Source organism: Ambystoma mexicanum, chromosome 3p (assembly GCF_040938575.1).
Source record: "Ambystoma mexicanum isolate Mex_15411 chromosome 3p, UKY_AmexF1_1, whole genome shotgun sequence".
NCBI classification, from domain to species: Eukaryota; Metazoa; Chordata; class Amphibia; order Caudata; family Ambystomatidae; genus Ambystoma; species Ambystoma mexicanum.
In genome coordinates, this window is record NC_090925.1 from 701,799,569 (window position 1) to 701,812,205 (window position 12,637).

A 12,637-nucleotide genomic window follows, 5' to 3' on the forward strand; every position below is an offset into this window, starting at 1 on the left:
CTGTTACTATTTTCAGACTGATGTGTGCATGCAAACATGCGGCCCGTACTGGCGCCCTACGGATGATTGTATTGTGATTGCGCAAAGGGAAGCCAGGTGCGGCGGTCGTCCGCCACCTCCATTTTTCTCACTTGTATTCATCCCCACTACTGCTGTGCCCTTCTCACTTACAATGACCTTGTTACACGAAAAAAAAGGACATGCACAATCTGTATGAATTAAAATTGCAATATTTATTAGCGCACATTTATAGTGACTATTCGGAAAGGTAAGGTGGACAAGAAACAAATACATATATTGGGGATGTTTCCATTTCAACAAGCTGCTGCTGAGGGGAAGAAGGGATTGAGCTCTCATCGAAGCATCTTTCATGCCACTGATTTTGCGGGTAAAGGGGGCTGGGAATAGGGGAAGGCAGACATGTGCAAGTTGGGCAGTGATATTTTATTTTGCCCCATATATGTTCTTCAACATACATTCTCAAGGCAGCAAATTGGAGGAGCAGCAACTGCTCGATTTTGGCATCCAGGTGGTCAACGTTGATATCCCCAGCGTTTAGTTCAGTTTCGGTGGCTGTATGTTCCTGTGCAAAAGGTGCCGCTTCTGTTGTACAGCTTTGCATTCCGGTATGTTCTGTTAAAAGAGAACAATGTGGTTACTTTGGAGAGGTAACCCCAGAAGGGGCAAAAGCAGAGTGCGAGGTGGTGTAGGCTCGAGTTGGGGGGTGGGTAAGGGGCCAACAGCAGATGTTTATGATATACACAAGATGCTAAAGTGTGATGACAAATAACTGCAAGTTTTGGGGAATGTTGATTGTTTGTTGTTTATTGAAATGATGAATAAAAATCGTTTTAAACTAACAAATGTGGTTACTTCAAATTAGGATTTACATTGCAATTGTGTTCTTTTTGCCAGCTCGTTCCCTATCTATTGGGTGACTATGTTCACTCATTTGGTTATTCGGAAACTTTTCCTCCAGCCATTAAAGGGTGCTTGCCCTTCCAGTAACTCTTTCCCTTTTGACAGTGCGGTGGGTAACAGTGGACTTATCGTCATCACTCATTTCTTTGTGTGGAAAATTCTCCTCAACCCACTCTAGGGTGGAAGACATTGCTGCGCACAAATAGAAAACAATGCTTTTCTACTATTGTACACTAATGGACCTGTGCAATTACATCAAAAACGTTTGTCTCCTTACCACGTTGCTCTAACGTTCAGTTCTCAGTAGTTACCGTTTGATCCTCTGCCTCTTCCTTCTTTGTTTGATTGTGCAGCAGGTGTGTGGTAAGATTGATGAAGGCAAACGTCACTTTTCATGTTGGTGCTTTCCTTTATGCTACATACTTTATGCCTTTGTGCACTTTGTTGCGAAAGTACACATTTTGCATAGGTACGACATTTTCCCTTCTAATTGGCGCACTTGAAGCTTTTTGCATATGTTTTTTGTCTTTGCTGAATGTTACACCTTTTTATGACCCCCCCTCCCTTTCTGGGCCCGTTTAACTCAACCCAAGCCCTGCAAACGGACGCAGTGTTCCCAACCTTTGTGCCCTTTACTATACAGCCTCCGGCTTCAGTATGTTGCACAGTACATCTTTACACACTAAGCATATCCTGTACACATCTAATGCAATTCAGTGAAAGACACATTATTACAGGGACAACATGGTTCACTTGTGCACCTTAAACCCTATCATCTCTCCTGCAAAAACTATAACATACCAACGTGATGATTAAAGTGCCGTACTAAAAACCTATGAAATTCACTAACAAAAAACATTGTTAAAGGGACGTTACGGTTCAGTTGTGCTACTAAAGCCATTTCCGCTTTATTCACAAAACTAGCCTAAAGCATCGTTATGGTTACAGTGCACTCTTAAAAACCTATGCAATTGACTCACAAAAAAACATTGTTAAAGGGACGTTATGGTTAAGTTGCGCTACTAAAACAATTTCCACTTTATTGCAAAAAACTAGCCTAAAGCATCGTTATGGTCACAGTGCAATATTAAAAACATATGAAATTCACTAACAAAAACCCTTGTTAAAGGGACGTTATGGTTAAGTTGCACCACTACAAAACCTATGAAATTCAATGGAAAAACGTTGCTACAGGGACGTTATGGTTACAGGTAAAACCTAAAAACCCCAACCAATACACAACCATAATTTGCGCTACCACTGTGCACTGCAAGGACTAACACCCATGACATCAAAGATGACATCACAAATGTCATTGATGACATCACATGTATATGTAGTTGTCATGAAAAGCCTCCAGAAGGGATTGTCTTTGTTATGTTGCCATAAAACTATATGAAATCATGGGGAGAACTATCATTACATACGTAGGTAATTACACAAGGCATTGCTATAAACAGTATTGCATTACACATTTCTTTCCATTACAAGACCAAACTCATATACAAACGTAAGCAGTGTGTGCAGCATGCATAAAACAGGTGCAATATCTAGATTTTTCCCATGTTGCATAGTGAAATGATGCATGCTTTGCTGTTAGACTTTTGTGGACTGATAAACATGTACTAATTAGCTACCAATCCCTCAGTTACTTTATAAATATACTATTGTACACAGAAATAGCAGCATATACAAAGAAAGTAAAGTAAGCAAAAACGTAGCAGTACTACCACAAAGTGTTCATAACCTAACTGATTATTTTAATGAACAGAAATAAGTGCTGCATTTGTAGCATATGATGTCACTGAACCCTAAGGAAAGCAGTGTAAGAACATATGAGAACGGTAAGGTGTACAAATGTAGTACCTTCTCACTTTGCAATTCCTTACTGCTAGTCAAGAAAATCACCTAGTGTCCATATCTCACTAAAGTAAAAAAGAGGGTGCCAGACTTGTGATGTCACCAGTGATGTCATCAATGACATGTGTGATGTCATCTTTGGTGTCATGGGTGTTAGTCCTTGCAGTGCACAGTGGTAGCACGAGTTATGGTTGTGTAGCGTACCCTAACTTACAAATTTCTGGGGTTTTTAGGTTTTACCTGTAACCATAACGTCCCTGTAGCAACGTTTTTCCATTGAATTTCATAGGTTTTGTAGTGGTGCAACTTAACCATAACGTCCCTTAAACAAGGTCCTTTGTTAGTGATATACATATATTATGGCAGTTGCTAGTAAATCACAACGTTTTTGAAACATAACTAGATTTTTGCCAAAATTTGACATGAAAACAAAAGCGAATTGCAAATGGGAGTTGCCATATGTCTGCTCAAGACTCCTAAATCAATCCTTAGAGAGAGGCTAGACTTGGGAGGAGAGAGAAATATAACTGTCCAATCCTATTTGAGAGACATCTTGCAGGGCACTGCCCAAAACTGTAATCTTGATGATGTCATCACTGCTATATAAAGTGGATGCACTATGGGAAAAAGGGAGAGCTGCTGAGAATGTACCATCTGACAGCTGTAAGGAAACACTAAATGGAGGTTTTGCTGAAATTGCATCTGGGTGGAGTGGTCTATTGCTGGGAAGGGCTAAAAGCTGACTGGGTCCTATGGTGAAGACCTGGGGACCAGTGGAGTGACCATACCCCTGCCCTGTCCTCTCAGAGGGTCCTGAAATGCAGCTGGCTGGCTTTTCTGATCTCTAAACATAGGTTTAAAATGTAAGTAGAATGTAACCCTTTGAAACCAAAAGGTGGGGTATCTGCTTGCCTTTAATCATTCCCCTTTATAGCGGGTTGGGGGTAAGAGGGGGGGGGCAAATTGTGTATATCCTTAGCCTATATAACTAAAAATATGAATTTAATTAATTCCCCTTGGCAGAACACCATGGGTGAATGTTGTTAAAATTCGAAAATGACAAAGCTCATTCCCAGTGGGCGCTGAAAACTATAGACTGTCATTTAAGTGGGTAATCCTATTGGTCCAACCCAGGCCTTTAAGTGGAGGATGAGGGGGGGGGGGGTCTGAAATCCAAAATTCTCAAATCAACACAATTTTATCTGGTCCTGCTACCCCAACACAGGCCTTTAAGTGGAGGGGGGGGGGGGGGCTGAAATCCAAAATTCTCAAATCATCCCAATGTTTTCTGTCCACCTTCCCCAACACATGCCTTTAAGTGGAGGGGGTCTGAAATCCAAAATTCTCAAATCTTTTTATTTGTTTCTGTCCAGCTTCCCAAACACAGGCCTTTAAGTGGAGGAGGTCTTGAAAACAAACCGCTAAATAAACCTGTGTTTATTTTAAACCCAAAGTGTGGGTGAAACATAAGTGCCATATGCATTTGTACCAATCCATAAACCAAACTGCTAACCTTTTAAGTGTACAGGAAAAATGAAATTACACAGCAATATGGGAAGGTACTGCATCTAGACACTTTGGCATTTATTAATTCATTGCCATCACCCTACCCTAGACAGATCGCCTCTATCCACTCACATATCTGCTATAGTTTCCGTAATATTACCCTACCTAGCCACCTACGCCTGCGCTTGGATACGCCTGAACCAACGTTAATGCCACTTCAACCATTAGCTAGCCACTCCACGCACAAACCCTGTTTATGCCTGCAATCTACACTATCCTACTGAGGACTATCTTATACCTATTTAGTACATTAGACCCTACCATGCCAGTCACTCTGCCTTTATCAGCGTAAGATACTCTCCCCAACAAACCCTTCTGTCAAAATGACCCCATCACAAGACCCTGCAGTTTCCTCCAAATAAACCTTAAACTTTGCGCTAGACTTCCCAAAATATATGACCCTCTAGCCAAAACCTTATATCCTCCTTCTATCAATAACACCAGATACCTAAGTGGACCTGAGCCTATCACTAAAACCCCCTCTCACAAAGCCACCAACATTCAGAATCCACTCCAGCTCAATAGCCGACTCACCCGAGACCGTAATACCCACCCAAGACACCACCACAACACCCAGACACTACCCATGGAATCCACTCAGACCGCCATAAAAGGAGGTCTGATAAATGCCCGTTCTATGGTGGCCCATGCCACAGATATAGCCGATCTACTCTTAACAGAAAAAATGGACTTCCTTGCTATCACTGAATCCTGGCTTCACTCAGCAGCTGGGTCAGCGATCATGTTAGCCATCCCCGAGGACTACACCCTTCTAAGAATAGATTGCACCACCTCCTCAGGTGGAGGCCTTGCCATAATTGCAAAAACTAGTCTAGCACTGAGACTCACCTCCCCACTAAATGCAGACTCATGCGAATCCCTTACTGCCAAGTTGACCATTTCGGACACCCAGACCTTATGCATTCACCTCATTTACAGACCGCCGGGCCCACCAGGCTCCTTCGAAAAAGATTTGACTAATATCCTTTCTGATAACCTTAAAAACTCCTCACTATGCCTTCTCTTAGGAGACCTCAACCTTGGATTCAAAGACCCATCAGATCCTAACTCTACACAGATTAAAGATTTTGTTGAAGAATTAGGGTTCACCCAAAAGGTATCAGGTGCGACCCATACCAAAGGTAGGACCCTCGACTGGATAGCAGAGCATAATTGCCAGACATCCATCACCTCCATAACACTGCTGCCCTGGTCCGACCACCACTTGATCTCCTTCTCCCTAGACGTTGCAGCTCCCAAACACGCTGATAGCATTGCTCCTGCCATTCTCACTAGAAATTAAATAAAAACATTACAGCTGATAAACTCACTCCTCTCATTCTTCCCACTTTGAATTCTCTACCTGCCTACACAGACCCATTTATCCTGGTTGAAGAATCCAACAAAGTAATGCTATCTGCTTCAGACGCCATAGCACCACTGAAAATCAGAAAGAGCAAACCGAAAAATCATGTAAATGCATGGTTCTCTCCTCACCTGAAAGCAATCAGACTAGAGAAACGTAAAAGCAAACAAATTTGGAGACTAGAGCCGTCTGACACTAATAAAAACAATCTTAGCAAACTAGCCTCCTTCTACATAAAATAAATCATCCTTGCCAAACAAGAGTCATAGAACCTGCGTATTACCCAAACAAACTCTAATACTAAGGAATTGTTCACAATCCGCAAAGAGATAGAAATGCCCATCCAAGCCCCTGACACTTGCCTCAAGGACAAAAACTGGTGCACCAGTATTCAGAGTGCCCTATCTAACAAGATGACGAATCTCCAGACTAAGATTAACAATAAAAAAGAAACTCTCCTCCTTGCCCCTACTCCTAATAAAAGTTCTGCACCTTGCCCCTGACCACCCTGCCTCCTACTCTCCCCACTCCACCCATGCCCCTCTTCAACTTCAAGAAAGTATCCATCCTAGAAGTTGAAAAAGTCATCCTAACCCTCAACTGTCCAACTGCCACAGCGACCCTTGCCCAGCACAAATTATAAAAGATGCTGCACGTGACCTCTCCCCTTTCATTGCCAAGCTCATAAATGCCTCCTTCTCCACCGGCATCATTCCCAACAACCTGAAACAGTCGTGGGTCCTCACACTTCTTAAAAAACAAACACTTAACCCGTCTATACCCACTAATTATCGCCCCATCACCAAAGTTCCTTTCCTGCTTAAAAATCATAGATAAGACAGCGTACCTCCAAATCCAACATTATCTGGAATGCAACCATCTTCTAGGAGTACGTCAGTCCGGTTTCAGACCACAACACGGAACGGAAACCGCGCTTATCGACCTTAAAGCACAAATAGACACCCTGAGAGACAATGGTAAAACAGCACTATTACTGCTACTTGATCTCTCAGCGGCGTTCGACCTGGTTGACCATAATATTCTTTGCAACCACTTGGACTCTGCCATTTACTTCTCACAAGAAGCCATAGGCTGGATTCAATCCTTCCTTGACAAAAGAACAATGCAGGTTTTCTCACCTTTAGCAGCCGCTGACCCCATACCTATCGCCTGCGATGTGCCCCAGGGCTCCTGCATCTCACCTACTCTGTACAACATCTTTACAAAGCCCCTTTTTGATGATCTAGATGGCCTGGGTATCACCTACACTAACTATGCGGATGATACACGGATCCTCATCCCGTTGATGGGAGATTACAACAAGGATTTGGCCTTTGTGAACAGAGTGTACCTCATCATCCAGGCATGGATGGCATTTCATGGACTATGCCTGAATGATGACAAATCAGAACTCCTAATTCTCTGCACCCCTGCTAACCTCAACAAACTAGGCTATCTGTACTCGAATTTCAGAATAGACAACAGTAATATCACAGTAGCCAAGGAAGTCAAAACCCTTGGATTCTATCTAGACTCTACCCTAACCTTAAAAAAATATGTCAACTCCATGGCCTCAGCTACTCCTTATATCTGCAAGCTAATCAGAGCAGTCAAGCCCTTCCTCTCATCTAATAACTGCATCACCCTAGCAAGAGCCCTTGTCTTATCCAAACTGGATTATTGTAATGCCTTATATGTAGGGAGTAACAAATATATTACCAATAAAATCCAGATTCTACAAAATAATGTCCTGAAAGCAGCCCTTAGTATTCCCAAGAAAGCCCATATATCTGACATCAGAAGATCAAATAACTGGCTCTCCACAAAAGACAAAACTCTCCTCAAAACAGCTTCCCTGACACATAAATGCCTACACCATGCTGCCCCACAATACCTCACTGCCAGATTCTCGAGACAATCTTCCAACTGCCCTGCGAGAACAGCCAACGCCAACCTCCTACTAGTGCCCAAATATACAAGTATGAAGACTGATGGAAGCGGCTTCTCGGTCAAAGCTGTCCAATACTGGAACTCGTTCCCACCTACCTTATGGGAAGACCTACCCTATTTACGCTGTGGATCAAACCTCATCCATTGGAGTAAGGAACATGACATCTGACATACTACTACACTCTGATTACATCACCTGCCATGCATGTACATATTGTATATAACTGTTTCTCGATGTCTCTTGCCATATTGTGTATATAATTCATGATATTTTACAGCACTGTGTATATAATGTATGATATTTTATAGCAATGTAACCGAAGCTGAACAACCCTCTTTATGCCTTTTGCACCCTGATAACCTCGGGTCTGGCGCGCATTATAAATATATTAAAACAAACAAACAAACAAACAAACAAACAAACAAACAAACAAACAAACACTATAGATGCAAATTGCTTGTGTTCATTGACCAGTTTTGATTATTTCTTGAAGAGAAATATGTATGAAGGAAACTATTGTGATTTTAGTTTTTCCCAACCAACTTGCTTGATTTGTGTAACAAGAAGTTTAATTTTGAGTCCCAAAGAAGGTGGTGTGTGTCGTTTAGTGTGATCTCTATCACCTATCTTCCAAATAAATACAAATATATTTCCTATACCCCGGCCTGGTTCTTGGCTCACTGTGGGCAAAGGGGGGCAGATTTGTGTGACTCTATATGAGTCTTCAGTCAGGCCAGCGCCAAAAAACATAACCGAATATTGCCGGCTCGTTGATTGGAGGTGGGAAGGAACTCCCCAGGTTAAGGGTGGTCTCCATATAACACAACAATAGGTCATGGGGGGAGGGTGAGTATACCACATTCTCCAGAGATGTTCTCTGCTGTCCCCAGAGGGGAGGTCTCTTCCCATGGGATCCTCCCATTGAGAACCACCCCCAGGGGGACTATCAGGTAGCGTCCACATCACCCTGGCCTCATGGGAATGGGCTCTCCCCATGGGGAGAAGCAGCGACATCTCGGGACTCGTCACAAAGTGAAGTAAAATAATAACATATGTAGAAAAGAGAGGAAGAGTAATATTTAACACGAGTGGTTTCAGACCCATCCCTTGATTTTTTCATTTTTTACTTTTTTCATTTGATTAACAGCAAGTGTTCAAATAGATAAATTATACTTAACATAAGCAGATTTAAACAAAAACGAATGTGCTTGTTGTGGATCAAATGAAGTTGACCACAATTTATAATCAACAACGCCTGGAAATAAACACTAAGGACTATGTGGAAAGTGGAAATGAATGAAAACAAGACTATGCTTATTCTATGGAAGTAGACAACTTAAATTGTTTACAAATTATTTAGGAATATTTAGCACCTGCACTTTTTGCAAAAAAATATTTTTTATACACATAAATGCAATATCTATATATTGAGCAACTATTGTGACTCATTGCATGTTTGAATAAATTAGAAGTCTAATAACCAAGAACAACAAGAGGGATCAAGGTCCTGAAGAAGACCCAAAAATAACAGTCAATGATTGAAACGTTCATGTAGACATTTGATGTAGTAGGAAATTGACAAGATGGATCTATGTGAATACTGCAAAAAAATAACGTTGATTTTAATTTTTTTGTACACCTTTTTAGCACATATATATTCGGGGGGAGGGCTGCAGCCCTCAATCAATACCCCTTCACCTTTTATATTTACTTAACCCACCCCCCACATATATATGTGGTAAAATGGGGGTCTCTATTGTTGGTACGTTGGGCTTTGACATTATTGCATTCTCTATTTTCTTATGATCACGGCCAGACCCAACTTAAAGAGGACCACCGGCCATATGTATGCAATATGAAAACCGGCATATACATAAGCAACAAACACCTATTGCAACAGAATTTCAGATTATTTTTGGCTGTGGTGAGAATTTACAAAGTCAACATTCCTTTATATAGATCATTACACAAATTTCACAAAAATAAACCAAATGATTTTTCTTAATGCCTTAAATAAAATGTGTATTTTTGTATATATGTGATTGTGTTTCGATAATTAATTGTATACTGGACATATGTATGTTTTTATGAGAAATATTGGTAATGGTCTAAATAAAGGAATGTTGACTATGTAAATTCTCGATGCAGCCAAAAAGAATATGAAAAACAGGCGTTTTTGTTGCAATGGGTATTTGTTATTTTTGCTGGATGTTGACCAACCAGTACAAACAGTATTAATGCATATTTTTACGTTGTTTCAATGTTTTATATTGATACATTTTCTGGCACTTAGGAATTCTTTGTTTAGGAACTGCACTAACTCTTTCGTTTGCACATCTGTTCGATCCCCCTAGCTTTGTATAATAATTCTATGGATAAAATTGATGTATGTCGGTGCTCACAAATGGAATTTGAAAACATGCTTTAGGATGATATTTATCAATTAAAAAATCATTTTTTACATGAATACACCATACGTTTGGTTGATCTTTCACACATAACGAGCCTGAGATTCCGACATGGCCTCCAATTTCGGAGTTGAGTCTGCAGAATCTTTCTTGCATGCAACCTCACTATCCAAAGGTTGGTGTGCTGCACTAACTGACTCCCCTCTAAGATCCCTTACCACCTTATACAACAAACACACAACTCCTCCCCCACTACTAAGCTCTCCTCTTCAGACCTGTCACACTCTCCCACATTAGCGGCTAACCAGGCCCAAAGTGCTGCAGTCTATCGGATTTTGAGCTCTTCCCTACGGATAACATATACCCAAGTTTCTTCCGACAAACCTATAGAAAGCTGATTGGCACCACTGGTATTGTGGGAGACCCCGTGGCTCTAGTGGTGTAGGAGTCCTGTTGCACCATCTCCTGGAGGGTGGAGGGGGAGCGACAAGTCACAGATTTCATTTCTTTGTGAATTCAGAGTGTATGTGCTTTGACTTCCCAGAAAGGTATTTAATTGCTTTGTGAAATAGTGCAAGCGCTCCAATTTTACAAATAAATGAAATCAAAGAGAAAAGTTAATTTGTGGTGCTGGTGCCCAGCGCTGCAGCCCCACTGCACATACCAGCTCCCTGGTTCCTGTCTGTGTGGTGGAACCTGGAGTGCGGGAACCACTGCTGTAGTGGATGCCTTCCTCAGGGAAGACAGATTTCGGTCCGGAGGGGGTAAGAATACAAATTGTTGTAAGCGTGGGTGCGGGTTCATCTTCGCTGCATGTTTAATGGAAGTATGTGTGTATGTATGTGTGTGTTCATGCAAGGGTGTGCTATGTAATATGTAATGTGTGAGTGAGTGTATGATGTAATGAACGAGTGAATGGTGTTTTAGCGGGTGCGCGCATGTGTTTAAGCTGGTCTGATTTTGGCAGGTGAGCGGCGGGGTACGTTACTACATTTTTTAATGGGAATCCATCCATGATAAAGCAAGCATGTTAAGTGTTATGTGGTTAGACTGGCATTTTGGCAGAGCCAGTCTAGCCATTTCGTACTGTGGCATGTCATAGTTTATGCAGTATTTATAATACAGCAAGCATGATGTGTTAGTACATGGCTAGACTGATGAACCTGATGAACCCATAGGCCCTTTAAGAGAGGTGGCGCTCTTTGGGATGGATGGGGATGCAGATCTTACTCTCGCACCAATAACCAGACTGACTCTGGAAGTTAGCAAATCTTTAGCTGTTTTATTAACAAGTATCTAAAACAGGGAGTACAACGGGAATCAACGGACACCACACAAGCATTCGCTTAACGATTCACATGAAAAAACACCGTTATATAGCAACAACTCATCATGCATGATGTCATATTACGTGGCAAAATAAGCGAAAACCTACAGGGGTTTATGATAGGCTTAAGGGGAACATCTGAGTATACTTTCTATGGGGAACAGGAGTGTGATTGGGTCTCTGCAGTCAGGTGGACAGCTATGCCCACCCCTAGTGCAAGTCATCGTCCGTGTCATAAAAATACACAACGTTTCATTGACTTTCAAACTATAGGGCTCTTTGCTACGTGGCCCTCTACAACTGGTTGGCATGCTTGTCCTTTCTGGAATATTCCACTCGCTAGCAGCACGCAAGCTGGTACCCCAGGTGCTGGAGGGTTGGACTTGCTGCTGCGTCGAATCTTTGTAAGGTATTGGCTATCAAATCTGCGATATAACTCTGCCTAATTTGAACAGCTGATAAACTTGGAAGTAGAACTGCTGTGAACTATGTATGGATCTGTAAACACCAAGTTCTTTCTGATATGGAACACCGTGGTGCGGGGCAAGCACGGCAAGTGAATAACTGAGATGCGGTGCAGCAGTACTGAGAAGTGCCAGCAAAGCCGATCAGCAGTCAGAACGGTTGGGGACTGCGGGCAGCTGCCTTTGACCCACCCTTCTGATGCTCATAACGAACACGGCAAACATCAACAATTAACGAGCAGCAGTCACGAATATTAAACAACTCAGCACGCGGAAGACAGATATTGCCAAACTGAGAATTCATAGTGCAACACGGCTGTAGCACTAACAAGAGCCAGCAGAATACTTGACATCAGGCGAGATGGAAAAACACTTTATATATAAATCCGAATCACTTCCTACATGTGGTATTGCGGCTAATGGAAACGACGAGTGAGCATTTAAAAGACTGCTAAAATCACTATCAGGATATGGATGCTGCAACATGCCTCCATACAAGGCAAAGATCAAGAACCGATCAGATGCGCGGAATTGATTCACAGATAACGAACAAAAAAATAAAAGAAAATCATTTGATACTACCAACCACAAATAAGGTGACAACAGAAGATCCTAAACAAAAAAGTGGACTGCAAACGGAGGACGAACGGGAAAATTGAGAAATTAGGAAAATAACTCAAGTGGCTGAGCGACTAACCAGTGACTATAGATATACTGAGTTAGAACTAACAAAACAGAAATCTCATACAACACTTCAATCAGAAATGATGAAGA

General features: G+C 41.8%; 1 long non-coding RNA gene across 1 annotated transcript in view; it reads right to left on the reverse strand.

The window, feature by feature from the left end:
* Positions 1-262: 262 nt before the first annotated feature.
* LOC138580742 (uncharacterized) overlaps positions 263-12,637 on the reverse strand; it is a 233,357-nt gene continuing 220,982 nt past the window's right edge. Inside the window, exon 3 of the long non-coding RNA XR_011304343.1 lies at positions 263-633. This is a non-coding gene — a long non-coding RNA (uncharacterized lncRNA). The remainder of the gene's footprint in view (positions 634-12,637) is intronic.